The following is a 13,911-nucleotide window of genomic DNA, read 5'->3' on the forward strand; positions in this document are numbered from 1 at the left end:
TTGCAAGGCAGACATCTACAAATAGTAATGTATCTGTGTAACTGAGGAGGAAAACATACCTAAAACATGAAATGGTTCAAAAACAGGAATCACTATATACTGTATTCGCTGCATTCATACTGCTGTGAATTGGGAAACAATTTTTAACAAAGTGCATCAGGTCTCCACAATGATTCAAATGTAAAACAGTAAAATAAAAAAGGTTGTAGTGCCAGAAATCAGAAGTGTTCCAGAAATAATGTCTCTCTAATGGAAGGAAGAATATCTGATTCCAGCTGCTCAAATATGAGAATTTGCTGATTTTGTTTAATTGAAAATTAAATATCTTTTGTTTTATACCTTTTCTCAGACCATACAAGCATCTGAAGACATCACCTCCTGCTAAGAGAATGTGTGATGGCAATATCTCCACTATTTTTTTTTTTTGGACAATTCATAAAGGATTAATTGATTCATCAAGAAAATAATTGGAAGATTACTCAAAAGTGAAAAAACATCAGTAGTTGCCGCCTTACTTTCAACCATATGTTTAATGGAAACAATGATACTTGGTGTATTGATGATGTATCATAATATTGTTAACCATGTATCAATAAAGTCTTCCAAGATAATATATTAACTGGTTATCTAATAGACCCCTATGCACCCCAACATAAAAGGAAAAGTGTATTCTAAACTAAGGATCATAAATAGTGCTCACTCAGGTGTGTCTTTAGTAACAGGAACAGTCCGTCCTTTGCCAGGACTTAATGTTAAAGTAAACATTGGCCTCTCTCTGTTCTGTTCTTCTGCTCTCTCTTCACATAAAACTCCCATGTACCTTGTAAGCTGCTGTAAGCACATTGAATCTGGCACTTCCCTCTATTACAGTGTTGGGGATAGTTTGTTTGGCCAGCACAGCGTCCCTCCTGCCTCATTCCCAGGCCAATCCTTTATGATTAAGCAGATAAGTGCTGGTACTGGATGATAAAACAAACAACAAATGTCCACATTCCTCTCATAGCTCCTTTGATGCATGTGTGTGTGTGTGTGTGTGTGTGTGTGTGTGTGTGTGTGTGTCTCCGGGGCTCTTACCTCTCCAAGCCCCCTTTGCTATAATCAAACTGCAGAGTCATAAACAGGGAGGGATGGGGACTGTTAAAATGATCGGGAGGCTCTATCAGCTGGGGGACAGAAGTTCGCACCTCAGAGCGGGTCAGTCTCAAAGCGTGGAGGGGGTCAGCGTGGGGGTCGGCCCGGTAGGGGGTCCGAGGCTCTGTTTGATGTTGACAGAAAGCAGAGAGGGAGAGATGGTGTCAGGATGAAATAAGAGGTGGCTGTGGTGATACAGTGGGATGCTACTAGACAAATTGACTGACTTTTCATGGGTATATTAGTGTTTCACCTAATTCTGAGCAAAGTCAAACTATAATATGTAAGGATCTGGGAGTGTGTACATTCTGTTTCAGACTATGATTCTTATTCAATCGGTACTGGGAGTTCATCACTTTACACCAGTTCTGGCCACCATGGTGTTACAATGATGGGAAACTCATTTCATTTAGGAAAACATTTCAGCTTTGGAACAAACTTGTAAATTTGCCAGAGTAGCAGCTCAATAAAAAGACATTTAACTGGGACAATTTCCATGGACATCCCTGCATAAGCAATCTTTATTTTGAGGGATTTATTAATTTTTTTCATTTTTCAAAACAGGTTACAGTGTACGGTGTCTGTTGATGTTTTTGACAGACCTGAATTAGGAACATATTGTCTCATGAGAAACAAGCGCAGTGAAGAATTTCACATAGGGCTTTTGGTATCTTATTAGCACTAAAATTATAAAAAAAAAATATCAGAACTGAATATTTTGGAAGTGCTTTTGATTGTGTGAGGTTGTGTGCTCTGAGGTGTTTGAATGGTTGTTTTCCATGTCTCTGGTACTCCATTGCTTGTTTTTACACGCTGATCAAGTCCTTGTCACTCCTTTGTGTTTAAGTACTTTCACTAAAAATCACTACAATTGAAAACCAATCATGTCCAGTAGATAATAACATGTGTAAATTGTGAAGACCATGAATCAATAACTGACTGACTGTTGTCTCACTCTTCACAAGCAAGAGGTCAGAGGTTATACTCTTGACCCCTTGCTGACCCTTGACTCCACACTGCACTGGGAGGAAATAACACTTTCCATCGTGCAAAACGTTCTCAGATTGACTGATTGCCCTTATCATTTGACGGATCTGGTCCAATTCTCTTTTCTCTGTCTCTGCTCCCCCACACTCTCTTGTCCCTCCCCAGCACTCATAATTTGACTTTTTATCACCTCTTGCTGAAAGAGAGACCCAGCACCATCCGTCATTACAGCACACTCTGACAGCTCCTCACACATGCATGGATTTTTACATTTGACTCAATCCAGGGGCTTACTTTACTGTAACCGATTCAATATTCCTCAAATGAGCGAACGCGATCTATACACACGCCACAGTGGATGGGATGATCTATAGCATCGCCTTAATAGATTTCCCAGGCCTCAGAGCCTGGCTAGTTTAGGGGAAAGGGCATAATTTGTGCAATAAAAACATAATTATTCATTTGACTTGCTTGATAATTTATGTTACTCACGTGATCTTCGGCATTACAGCTAATATGTGTGTGTGAATTTTGTGTGTGCGTGTGTGTGTGCGCGTGTGTGTGTATGTGTGTGTATCTGTGGGTGTTTTATTAAACCTCAATTAATTAATCCATGACTGTGTTTGTGCCTTCCTACATTCTTAGTAACTACTAGCTAGTTTCAGACTAGTAACTTAGAAAATCTGGTTGTACCATTAAAACTTAAGGCATGTCTTAGCACGTTAAGACTTTAGTCATGTGTAAATCAGTTGCTAGAAATCTACAATGTGAGGAGGCAGTGCCTGTAGTATCACAAGCTGTATCCTAACTAAAAAAACAGTTAAAAGACAGTTCTTTATAATAAAATAAATAATAAAATAATAATACAAAAAATACATAGGTTGTATAGGCGTTAGGGTCTTGTAGGCCTTAACCCTAAGGTTAAACATATCAGTAGTTTAAATGTTATGTTCAATCTCTTTCATTTAATTTTGTTTCTCTTCTAATTCCAATTTCATAAATATTATCTTCTAACTCTAATTTTAGCCTAATTTTTGATCAAATTGGTTCAGAAATGAAAGGGTTGCTGTTGTAAAATCAGAGATACACTGTAACAAAGATGACACATTACAAGTAGCGCCAATGATATGAAATGGTATACACTTCCTGTCTCTTAAGTGGGAGTGATTACTTGTTTATGTCAAAACATAACAACAATACAACACTATACAGTCATACACTGTATATAAAATTTGCATTATATTTTGCTGCTTGCTTTTATCCACTAGCTTAATATCTGATCAAACCAGGACAAGATCATATCAGTCTAATAATACTCTCTTTTTTCACCTCCAAAAACAGTTGAATAATAACAACAATAGGCCTAATATTATTATTAAGCAAAGAAACAAGTTTTCATGAAGTTTTAACGTTTAATTCATGGTTTCACGTGTAAGTCCCTTAGAAGTTTATGAGTTAGAGACAGTCCCTTTCACAACTTCCTCTGCTAAAACCACTAATGAGTTATCCAATTATTAGATTTTTCGAATATGTGCGCTCATTGTCCTCACTTGATGCTCCCGAGATGGGAGCTCATTGTGGGGACGCTTCCAGTTTGTAAGCAGTAATCATACAAAAATGAAAACAAGCATACCCAAGCCCCCCACCCAGAACTTGAAAAAATTGTTTCCTTGTTGGAAGAAGTGATGAGGAAGAAGTTGCTAGGCTGTCTGCAATGGATTCCCCATGTCAATATTCATAAATTGGAATACCTTTATGAAAACCCATTTTGATTCTTTTAATCTATGGACCCCTACAGACAAAAGGAATATTAATGATGAGAAATGGACAGACAATTGGACTTAATGACTGCTTCTTCGACAGAAGGGAGTCGAGTCGCCATGGTTTCACCGTCTTGCTGCTGGTAAATCTAAATGCATTATACTTTTGTTCTCATGGTTATTGTACAATGAACTGACTGGTTGAAATACAGAGAATGTATATATGTAGCATGTCAATATTGACAATTGCTTAAACTGGTCACCAGCGACCGGGTGGGTTTTAAATTTAAGTGTCAGGTCGACCACATTACCCATTTTACTCGTCAGTTTGAACGGGTAATATATTAGCAAGCTAACCTTAGCTTGTCAGTTGGATCTGTTAGCTATGCAACAGTTCCACATGGCAGCTACTGGACATAAATATTTAGTAACAACTAATGTCTATGTAGAACTAGTTTGTGTGGTGAAGCCCTTTTTAATTAGTGATGTGTAGATATCCACTTTGTAAACACTAACATTATAACTAGGCTAATTTATGAGCAGCTGGTGCAATCGGCTCCAGGACTAGATGAAATTAAACAAACAAACAAATTGAGTGATATCTCAGTACGCAACACAACCCGCTTTAATGTCTTAAACTACCAGAGATACCCTATCTTTAAATAAAATAATGTACATCTCCTGCAGCAGTATAAATGAAAATGTTTATGGTTATGATGTTGGCTTGATATTATAAATGCACTTCAGGAGAATGCATAAGAGAGGTGTGTATTTGTGCACAAATCCCTGCACTGCTCTGCACACTGAGTGTGTGCCAGAGAGGGAAAGGGAAATATTGTTTGTGTTTTTATTTTGTTGATATCTCCCTGCCTTTTATGGCCTGCGCTCGAGCTTTGTGAGTGCCAGAGAGTGTAAAAGAGAGGGAGAGAAAGAGAGTATTCTCAATTTCCTTCTAAAAAGAAAATTCATTTGCAGTTGCTAATGTAATGTCATCGTTGTGTTTACTGAGCGTGGATGATGTATAGGGGATGTTGCATTGAGTGAGACTGCTTAATGATGCATAGAATTAAGTCTGTGGCTTTCAGCTGAGCTCCCCTCTCTCTCTCTCTCTCTCTCTCTCTCTCTCTCTCTCATACACTCCTCTCCCTCTTCCTCCCTCCCCTTCTCTCTTTCACGCACACCCTCACTCTCCAACTCCCTGTTCCCTTCCTCTTTCCTTCCTTTCCTTTTACCTCTCTCTTCGTTTAATCCCCACCCTCCTCCTCCTCCTCCTCCTCCTCTCCACACCAACCTCTCTTTTTTCTCTGATGCAGGCTGTCTTGGACTGTTGGCCACACGTTGCTCTGTGCTCTGTTGCCTAACTCCATCAATCACTACGAAGGGAGAGAAGAGAGTGTGGGGAGGTGGAGGGCTGGGTGGCGATAAAAAGAATAAAAGTAAGATATGGTTGGAAAAAAATGAGTGGGATGAAAACACACACATTGGGTATAGACATCGCACAGGATCAGTTTTAGAAACCTGGAGGGAAGAGAGCAAATGAGTGGGAAGAACACCTCTTACATTTAATGATCCGCTATGCTCGGTGCCAGTCCAAATAACTGCCTGAATACTGTGTGAATATATGGAAGCAATTGTGTTATTTCTGGCTCTAGCTCTGATTGCAACTGTGCTGGGGCCAGAGACAATGATGATAACGACGATGATTATGATGATGTGATTTTAGCGCTTATCTTAACGGTTATTACCAGAGTGAGATGACTACTTGAGTGGGGAAAGAGCTGAGTGGGAGGATTGCAGCTGTGGATATGTTGAAAGACAAAGAGATAAAGATGATTTTTAGCTTACTAGGGAAACGCATCCCTTAATTCATCCACAAAGAGATTTTGAATTGTACCTGTTGTTTTTCTTCTGCTAATCAATGCAGCATCTATGTCTGTTTATTTTTTAAACTCACTGATGTGGGTGCTTGAGAAAATGATGAAATATTGATATTTCTGCCTTGGAAATAGCTCTTTTCTTGATTCAGAATTAGCTGCATTTTTTTAACAAGCATTAACAACCAAAAATATGTGATTAATGTGATTGTTAAATCCTGTAAGAAGATCCTGCAGACAGCTGTGATATTTTAAGCTTTTAATGAATACAAGAAATATCAGTAGTAATCGGACAAGTCAACTGTTACATAAAAAGGTTGATGGTTTTCACGGGACTTAGATTCAGCAGACGAGGGAAAATATAATAGATTTGTAAGGATAATATTTATGTTTGCAGTTCACCTGTCAGAATTTGTAGTGGTTGTGTTTACATTTTACGTTTAGTTGAATCTCACACATTTTGCCAGTGTGTTTCAGACTTAGCCTTGTAGGGATTGTATTACCAAAGCTGGTCTTGTTTAAATACTTTGTTGTGATACAAGTCAGTTGGAGATAAGCAATTTTGGAATTTCATTAGGTTGAATTATATGTCACACTCTTCATACTTTCTCTTGCAGTGGTAAGAGTGTACAGTTTTGAGGAGCACTTTAAATTCATCTCGAGGGGTTCTTAAAAATCTATTTAATTTGTAATGCATGCGATAATGATGTTGCATTAAATTAAACTAGATCATTTTCACAAATATACATAAAAGTGAGATACTTGGTGAGAAGCAGTATTTTGGTCATTTTAGCTCAAGTATCATAGTAAAAAAAAAAAAAATACAGCATTAAATTTTGATCAAGCTTCTCAGACATACTGTATATTCTAAACCTTTTGTCAACATTTTCTTCACTTGGCTGTCAAAGAATTGCTTCAATCATCTGCTTTTTATATCTGTGACCATTATGACCACCTAACTAAACTGTGTGGATGAGGATAAGTGAAGCAATTCATTTCTTTGTTTGCATAAAGTATCTTCAGCTCTAGGGACACCTGCTGGACTGCTGCTCTAAGCTTCACTCATCACACACTGTCCACTGAAGGCTGTGGTGATGATTTCCCAAAGGTGTTAGTAGTTTTTCTGGTCTGTTTATTTTGAATTCACAAAACTCTTGGAGAGCTTTAGAATTATGGATTAAAATTAAGAGAAAGTGCTGTTTTCTTGAAGCGAGAAATCATAGCATAGTTTAGTAGAAGAGCAGATACAGCAGTGCTTTATTTTGGGTAGTCCATAGTTGGCATTAAAATAACAGAAAGTAAGTAGCGCATTACCACATTACTATAATTATCCATAACAAACTTAGATGACTGAGATAAAAATTGAAGTACAAGTTCTCAAAGTCACATGACACAACATTTGCACATAATTCTTAGTCATAATTCTCTTAATCTAAATTGAATAACATCTTAAATTTTTTTTTTTTTATTTTTACAAAAAATCTTTTACCAGCTGCAAATGGTGATGCAAAAATAACAAAAACAGATCCTGTGGTTTTAAAGTATGTTATTTGATAATAATAGAAAGAAAGTAGTCGTTTAATGAATAAAAACAACAGGGCCACATTGTTGCAACAGTATGGGAAGGTCTTCTTCTCTTTCATTATGACAATATGCCTCTGCGCACAAAGCCAGGTCCATAAAGAGACAGTTGACTCAGTTTGGTGAGGAGGAACTTGACTGGCCTGCACAGAGTCATTGAGCTTGAGCTCAACCCCATCCAACAGCTATCTGTGTGCCACCCTCATAATACTCTTGTATATACTCTTGTTAAAGCAGCACAATAACGCCCAAGCTTTTGGAGTGAGATGTCCAACAATCACATATGTGTGATTTGGCCAGTTGAGACTGGGATTAGAGACGTGTCAACCCAGAGTTAGGCTTTTAAGAAACATACAGTGCAAAACCATTTCAGCTGTCTGACAGTGTTTTGTTTGCGTGTTGATTTTGCAGTTGCTCTCTCACATCCTACTCCTTCATCTCTCTCTCTCTCTCTCTCTCTCTCTCTCTCTCTCTTTCTCACTCACTCACTCACTCCATTGTGATCCAGCTGTCCACCCCATTCATCATCCCGCCACTCTTCTCCACACAGAATTATTATTTCTTTGATGTGTTACTAGTTGAAAACAAATCCATTTTTCTGGCCATCAATTTATCATTTGGAATGGGGGAGTCACACTTGAGTTGTAGGGGCGACCACATTTTCCCAATTCCAACTCGCACTAGGTACTGTGTGTGTGTGTGTGTGTGTGTGTGTGTGTACAAACGGCATGTGTTGGTGTGTATCTGGGAGAGGGTGTTCATGTGAAATGCATGTATCCTGTTGTGATCAGAGCTGGAATCTAAGATGCAGGATGAGAGAAATCAGACGTAAATGGAAATGATAGTAGGAGGAGATTTTTTAGGAAAGAGTGAGGATGAGAGAAAGGGGTGTGTGTGTTTGTGTGTGTTAGTCAGAGAGAGAGAGAGAGAGAGAGAGAGAGAGAGAGAGAGAGAGAGAGAGAGAGAGAGAGGGCTTTCCTCTTCTTCCAGTCACCCTCCTTCACCTAACGTCTGTGATAATTTATCACTCCTCCTAGCTTGGCTGACAAACTATTTGCAGGAAAATGAGTTTTTCCGCCACGGATTTGTCCTCTGGGAATAGAAAGGGGAGCTGCTGTGTTTTTATTCCATCACACACACACACACACACACATACAGATGCATGGTTGTACACATGCACCCACACGCGCGCGCACACACACATACACATGGACTGAGGTCTCCAGTATTTATTGGGGGGAGGGGGGGTTGGTTAAGATAAATGAGGTAAATTAATAGAGTCACTGAGGGAAAAGATCTGCTTCCGCACCAGCAGATCTGCAACTGACACACAAGAGATGAGCACATACACCCCCCTCCCACCCCCCACCCTTCTCTCATTCACTCTCTATCCCTCCCTCCTTCACCTGCCAGGCCATCCCTCCCTCACTCTCTCACTTTGCTCTCCAGTCCCCCTGATCCCTCGTTTGCCCTCCTACAGATGACAAATGTAACACTCAGACAAACAGCGATCAGGGCCATACAGCATAATGTCAGCTTAGATCAACACTGGGACAAAAGCAAATATCACAGCAGCAACACTGCATTACAAGCACTCTGCCTGTGCATGTGTGTGTGTGTGTGTGTGTGTTTCGTTATTACGGCGGCTGGCCCGGGTCACTGGATTCCAATCTCACTTTCAACCTCATCAACCAAGATATTGACAATGTGCTTGACGGAGAATTACACGACAGTAAAGGCCTAATTACATTGCTATTACCCTGGGCTATCCGTAATCGTCAAACACGACGCATCAGTGGGACATCACAGCAGTAAATCTGCAGGCACTCTCTCTGTCTCTCTTAATGCCTGTTAGCATTACAATGTTAACATTTCTTTCCACTTTATCGTCTGTTGACAACACAGGCAGCCGAGTACACTGACGTCAGTCACACCTACATTATATCAGAAATTTAAAATTGACTGTTTGAATATATATATATATATATATATATAGGCTGCAGGGCAAGCTGCAAACCTAACTGCTCTTTTACTCTTATACCTGACCGGTGTGTAGCGTCACAGTAAAAAACTGCCATTCAAAACAACTGTGCTGCTACTCCACTTCTAAATCTCTTATTTCAACATTGTTAGGCTGATGGGTTTATCTTATTTTTTGTTTGTCAAATAACCCTGTAACTGACTATTTGGGGTACAATACACAATTGCATAGTGTTACAAATGTCAATGTGGTCTCTGAGGCCAACGTCCGACATCACACCTCAAAAGCAAACTTTTTTTTGTTCTGTGTGTTAAAGGGTCTAAGGGGCTACTTCACTCTGGATAATCCACAGACCACATTGTGAACACTCTCACTGGAACTGCTTATACTGAAGTAACAGTCCCTTGACGTAAGTGAGAAAATTTGTTTGTTTTTTTGTAATCTTATGAAAATGACCCTTTAATTTTTGTCAATTATAGATGAGGATATTTTCTCAAAGACACTTATACATGACAAAATCTTCCTCTTGTGTAAAATGGCCCTGTTCTGAGTCTCTTTAGCAAGTTAATTAGAAACAAGACACTGATGCAGAAGATGACACTAAGTGTTTTGGTTTGCTTGCTGACATTCACTCCAGCTGATAACAGAGTTGTGCTTTTACATTTTCTGCATTACAGCTACAAACTGCTCTGTGGATAATGAGGCTCCTGTTCATCTGATTAAATCTGTTACCCATCTCTCTGCTTGCAGGAGGTGCACCTGAGTTCCCATGAGGACACTCGGCTCCACATCCCTCACAACATTACAGCCAATTGCCAACTTTGTGATGCCCGTCTCCGTGGAAACCACTTCTGACTGACAGGCATGAAGACAAGGTTCACCAGTCGCTCTGATCCTCAAAGTCTCCTGCAATTACTAGTGTGTGTCGATGGGGGTGCGTGTGTGTGTTTGTGGCCTGTATCACCCACGCTGAATTCATTCATGGAAATCATTAAGGTGACGACTGCACATTTTGGTCAATTCTTCCACTTTTACCACGTGAAGTGAGGAAGAGAGTTGGCGATGGACCAACAGACACTGAGACGGAGCAGATGAAAAACTTGTGGCTGATCAACTGAAGGTTAGTAGAGTTCGCATCAGACCACCCTTCCAAGTTTCATGCGGGCTAAACACAACTAAACGCTGCTCACAGACCAGGCCCTTCTGTTGCTAATGGCCATTACAGCCTGTATGCCATTGTAGGCCTCACAATAGCAATCACACTGGGATTTTGTGTGGAGCTTGCTGGCAACAGTTATTAGCCACCCCCCCCTCCAAAAAAAACTTAAAGGGAGAGCAGTCAAGAGAAGAACAAGAAGATTTGGGGTCCCGGGCAGGGTGGGGTGGGGGCATCAGCAGGAGGGACAGGGGGAGGACAGAGTGTGGGGTCAGAGGGCAACACCAAAGCGGAAATGGGAGGCACAGGGGGAACAATGGACGGGGCTGGACTAAGACAGACAAAGCTGGAGGGAGGGTGGACAGTGCACAAAACACAGGAAGATGAGGAGAAAAAGATGAGAGGACAGAATGGAGGGGAGCCAAAACAGATGGTAAAGGCTGGTTGGAGAGAAAAGGATGAGGGAGGGAAAGCTGAAAAGCTATTGGCAACACATGCATCATGACAGTAACAGCGAGGAAGTGGGGCTCAGAACCTAAACATGACTGGATCCCATATGGCAACATATAGGCAACGCTGTAAACCACTGCTATATTCAGATGTCTATACTGCTTTCTTGGCAAACTGTGAAACAAAACTCCTCATATCAAATATGTGCTGTTGTGGACTTCACTATGTTGTGTCCCAGACCCCCCAGTGACATACTGGGACACCTGAGGACTTTCTGTGGTCCTCAGAAGGCCCTTAACAAAATTTCAAATGTTTTATTTAAATTACAAACAAAGGCTAAAAACAGAAAAGGGAAATTTGAATGAATAAATATCAATCCTGACTCTCATTCACCTTGTATATATTGCATAAAATGTAATTATTGTCCATGTAAATATCAGTGCAGGAAACCCTCTTAACCAAGACCAGGGTAGAAAACGTCGGTTTCAGCAACTTGTTCACTGGGAAAATCATCACCCTAATGGGATCATCAATACTGAGGTGTTTCTCCAGCTATTATGACCTAATTACCTGCCTCACCTCGACTGGCTGGCCACAAAGAGACGTGCGTGCATGCTCGCTCGGCCAGATTTATAAAAGTTGTCATTAAGTGGGTGCTTTTCCCCGGGAAGCATTCATCTTTTCTTGCGGGAGCGCGCAGCGGAGCGGGCGGTGAGTGATGCATCACTGCGGGAGCGCGCACACTGCGAGTCAGACATGGACAGTCACACCTCTGCACAGTTGCGAGTGAGGGATGAAAGATGGGGGGAGGCCGAGCTGCTCACAGCTGCTGATAAACATATATTTTTAGTTGAAAATGTTGTAAAGTTCTTTGAGAGTTTGGTGTGGAGTCACTCACTGCGTTTCTAATTCATCTTCATAGGTCTCACAGTCATATACCTCCAATATCATGTGCGCTCTTTGGTGTGACGTTTTCTGACTTTATTTAGCCCATATTCTTTATGTACTTTTCATATTATTATCCTACTTGTAAACTATTCTCTGTGATGTTTTATTTTGAGCAAAGTTTAATAAGGTTTCTGCTATAATACCCCTGCCCTCCATGCAGAAATAGCCCGTACCGATTAAAATGAAGATCCTCGTTTATAGCCTATGAGCTGAAAGCAATGGACTTTATATCTGGAAAACCGAATCCTTTCCACTTTATGTTTGTGCTGTATTGGCATCAGGCAGCTCCTGTGTCAGTCACGTTGAAAATATCCCAAAAACTAGGTGATAAACAGCAAAGTAGTTGTGCGTGTTTTCCTCTTATCGCTGCAGTCGGAAGTGTTTGCTCTGACCTTTTACCCTCACCTCTGTCGCCGCAGGTTACGCTGCTTTTTTTTTTTTTTTTTTTTTTTTTTTTACGTGGACACAAACTTTGCTGCGAGAAGTAAATCCGGAGAAACAGCAGTAAACAAGACACACCCGATAAGAAAAAAACACCTAAACATGTAATATTAGATCATAAGCTACGACCAAATCACAGTTGCTGTAAAGTGAAGGGGAAGCTTAAAATGAGAATTTGTTTCGACACTTTAACTAAGCAGTTTTCACCTTTTTTACTCTATGTAGCTGCAGTTTACAGAGTATATACAGTTAAAATCTGCAGCATATACACGAGAAGAAAAATGATGGGTCTGCAGATTTGGGGATAAAAACTGCAAGTGGGCCAGGGCTTGAAGAAGTGTGTTCAAGGCTACACGCAGTCTGCCAAAGGGTGAGTAACATTTCAAGTGTCCTGCTACTGTATTTGTGCTTGTCTAGAATCATAACTTTATTACTGAATTCATCATCTGCTTATACAGCAGCCTCCACTCAAGGCTTATATAGTTGTTAACAAATACGTTAATAAACACTTCTAGTTGCTTATGACTACAGTATATGGTTTTATAGATGCTAAAGTGTGTTTAATGAATCTTTTATTCACGAGGGTTGCATCTCTTGTCTGCTAGCCTAGTGTTGGATAATTCTGCATCAAAATTCAATTTATTAAATATGTCAACCAGCATGCAAATGATATTTTATCAAATTTTTTTTCTACTTTATGTATTCTTAATTATCTTCCGGGTTTTGTTGATCAAGTTGCACCTTGTCAGCATCACTGAAGCATTTTATTGGTTATTCAACTCCTTTCTATAGTCTACCACATCTCTCAGGAGTAGGCCTGTGGACATACATTAAAACATTAAAAAAAAACAAAAAAAACTGTTTAATAGGACAAATAACCTCATAATTTGTGTCATTAAACCGTCAGCTGTTCCATTAAACTGTCAATTGTCTTTTCACTATATAGCCTACCAGATTTAGTTTTAAATGAGGACAGTAGTATAGGCCATGGCCAACATTTTTTTTTTCTTTTTTTTTTGACAACAGACTTTTTCCAAGTGAAAAGGACGATTTTAAATGATTATAAAGTTCAGAATGGCAATAATTTAACGACAATATGTCTTTGTCTTCTTGGATTCCTCTCTTTCTCTTTGTGTGTGTGTTCAAGGTGATCTACGTTATGATCCTCACTTTACCTCCTCTCTTCTCTCTGTTGGTGTCAGCAGCGAATTGACGCAGGTGAGATCGAGAATTTTGTCTCCCACTAAACTACAATGATCAACTGTTGTAACTGAGCTCAAATGATATTTGTCAGCATCCTACTTGACAAGCCACATGAAAAACGAAAAGAAAAACCTATTCGGGGGTTAATATGGAGATGCTTCACATCTCACAGTTGCAGCTTCACATCATTACTTTTGGATATTTTCTTAATATCCCGCTTTATGCGCTATGAGAGGCCGGATTTAGGGCGTGTATGAATTCTGCCCCTTGGCGAGTGGACCCGTGTAATTACGAGCCATTTTAATTCACAGTATCATCGTGATAGATACCAATCTATGAGTTTTAATCCCTTGTTAAACTCTCTGTAACCTCTCTCTCTTCTCTTCTGCCACCTCTCCC

This window comes from Seriola dumerili, unplaced genomic scaffold (genome assembly GCF_002260705.1).
Source record: "Seriola dumerili isolate Sdu_G_001 unplaced genomic scaffold, Sdu_1.0 BDQW01008603.1, whole genome shotgun sequence".
NCBI lineage: Eukaryota > Metazoa > Chordata > Actinopteri > Carangiformes > Carangidae > Seriola > Seriola dumerili.